We start from the raw sequence: 3,132 nt of genomic DNA, 5'->3' as shown, positions 1-3,132 counted from the left end.
ATTGCTCTCTTGGCAGGGAAAGCAAAACACCCTGTTTCTCCTCATCCAGTCACCTCCCTCATCTACTGTCCTTTTGTCTCGAGTGACTGCCTCTCCTGGATCATGCCAAGAGTCCTGTTTGTCCGGTATCCCATCATCAGTGATCACCATAAGGGGAGGCCTAGGGAAGAGAGTCTTCCCACCAGGACTCTCAGCTACCACCTTTCCCCAGAGCTGGAGGCCATTTCTGTGTATTCAGTAACCCCCAATACCTTTCATTTCCACACACTTGTGCCTTGAATCCATGCAAACTATCACTCACAGCAGCTTTTGTAACGCAGTGTGTGCTTCAGCTTCAGGTGTGGACTGTGCTGCGGGACATGTGATGCCCATTCTCACAAGGAGCATCCCAGCAGTGGGTTCAAATCCCTTGAGGAAAGGTCAAAAATCCTGACTCCTTGGCTGTGTTCAGCCCCCACCACTCCCAGCTATGCCACATGGGGCAGTGCCAACCCCACCACAAGGCTCCAGCCCAAGCCAGTGTGGCCAGGGCTGGGGTATGTGTGCTTGCAAGCCTCAGTCCTTCAGCCACCTCCACGTGTGGCCCCTGGGACAAAGCCTGAACAGGGCCGGGTGGACAGGAACCATTTTGCCTGTCATGCCAACAAAACTAGATCCCGTACGGGGCCTACCTTGCAGCTCAGGGTGCGCTGGCAAATTTTGCACGACGCACTGAGCTCCTACAGGACCTCAGGCACTGGGGGGCTGACCCTCCCAGTTTGTCTGCTTCAAGATGGGCTCAAACACTGCATCTGATTGACACTCTGAATCCCTAGGGACCTTGTTTGGCCCAGCCTTATGCCCTCACATGCAAAAGGAGTTTGACACCAGTTCTTTCTTTTTCCCTCCTGATTTTCGCCCAAGTTGGTTCAGCTGGAGGAATGTATTTGAAGGCCTGCACTGGTGCCAGGCACAGGACAGCTTTGCTACCAACAAGGTAGGAAGACCAGATGGTTGCCACTGCATTTTGAGCGCACAGGGAGCTCAAAGGTCACCAGGAGAGAGAAGCGGCCAGCAGAGGAGACAGCCAGTGTCACTAGCTCTACTCCATCGCAAGCAGGAGTGCTGCATTTTTGGGATGTCTCAAGGCCATAAACACATACCATCTCTCTCCTGGGGAGGGCAGCTGATTCATTTAAATTTTTAAAAACTGATTTACTGCTGATAACCCCAACAGACTTTACACTCTTGATGGTGGACAATGGTCAAATTACCAGGAAAGAATGAAGCCTAGAAGAGATCATCCTGTCTTTCAAAGTCTAGCCTGGATCCAACTATATGCCAAGGCACAATGAAGGAAATACTTTATTCGGACCAGCACTTGCCCTCCTGCTGGGGATGGCTGCATCCTTGTTGCAGCACGCTGGTTCATACTCGTGGAGTCTGAGGCACTTGGTGAGGATCTACAGGAAACATAAATCACAGCAGAGCAGTGTGGATACAGTCCCTGTCACACTGGTATTTCAGCATAACCATGCTCTGTTATTTTTAGATAAGAAAATTACAGGCTTTGTTTTTACTTTTGAAGTTAGAATGAGGCATCTCTGGCAAAGATAAGTGTCTAGGGCTAGTTCCCCTGTCAGGGTTATCTAGTGGTTGGATGCTAACCAGGTGTTTTCATTAGTTTGGGTCTGTGCATTCCTCCCACCAGCCACCATCATTTACAAAACACAGCTCCATTAGAAGCGACTTATTTAATCTGATGGATGTTTTGCCAGGATTAGCACATGCTGATAGCATCTGAAGTTTTGGTACTAGACTAAGACAAATAATGGAGATTCACTCTTGACTAATCTATTCAAACAGACTCTTTACAGCACCAGCAAATCTGTGAAAAAAAAGTTTATATATAAACAATATACTGGGATGTCAGAATTTCTGTGACACAGTCCTGACTCTTACGTCCTCTTCTGGATATTAACAACTATATGTTTTAGTAACTACAAAACTAAGAAAATATTTTATGCTATGTGGTTTGGAAGTATAAACTGATTAGAAGAGTTTGACTCAAAGCCCAGTAAATCTGTGGATGAGATGCTGTTGTCTTGCATCAAGTTCTTACAAAATTTAGCGTGCTTAACCAGCAGGTAGAATTCACATTTCTTTCATCATCTGTAAACCAGCAGGATGCCAGCTTTTATTACACTTGAGTCTTTCAGATATTCCTTCAGGCTGTTTGGGAAATCCCAGTCCTCATTCTATCTTTAAGCTTTCATTTGCAATAGGAAAGCCAGTGTTTTCACCAGGGTAGCTATCTTAAAACTGAATGAAGAATAATAATAAAAAAAAATACAGTAGAGTTCTTTATTTTAAGATTGCATAAAACCACAAAAATACTCCATTAAAAATTCAGAAAAAAGTTCACTCCCTCTAACTGCATGAAAAAGTGGTTACCACTTAAAACTGCATGCATGCTTAAAAGTAAATACATGTACTTTAAAAATGAAGTTTAAAAGATAAATAACCAGCAGGTCCAAGAAAGTAAGTAGTTTGATTTGCCTGGAAGCACTCCTCCACGTAATATGCCTGTCTGTCAAGATGCACCAAGTTCATCAAAGCCATAGTTCCTACTTTTTATGTTTATATTTTTGAATCAACTTTAATTGCTTATCACTCAAATCAAATACACTGAAAGCACTTCTAGTCAAAGGCAAAACATATAACACAACACTGCAGCTGCAGGAAAACTCCAAGAGAGATGGAGACAACCAGAAAGCTCTGTAGGTGCATGGGCTTTACAGACACATATGAGCAGCTTGCTGATAAACACAGTACTGATACCTAATCCAAAATACTACTTTATACTCTGACAAAACATAAAGGAGTGTATGGCAATTTTTCTCTATAAAATTAACTTTTAAATGTTTCAAATTGCATACAAATAAATATTTACATATGCATATATACACGGTGCCAAACAGCGCAGTACTGTCTTCTGCTTTTTACCACATACATTTCATGGAAAGTAAAGTAAAGTGTTGTACAACTACAGGCAGTTTTCTCTTGTCTTGTCAGAGCTAAGGAAAGTTGCCATTATACGGCACCACACAGGCCACCTGAGCTCTGGTCCTGGAGCCAGCAGAACCTCACACA

This window comes from Caloenas nicobarica, chromosome 2 (assembly GCF_036013445.1).
Source record: "Caloenas nicobarica isolate bCalNic1 chromosome 2, bCalNic1.hap1, whole genome shotgun sequence".
NCBI lineage: Eukaryota > Metazoa > Chordata > Aves > Columbiformes > Columbidae > Caloenas > Caloenas nicobarica.
Note: the sequence above shows the minus strand (reverse complement) of the source record.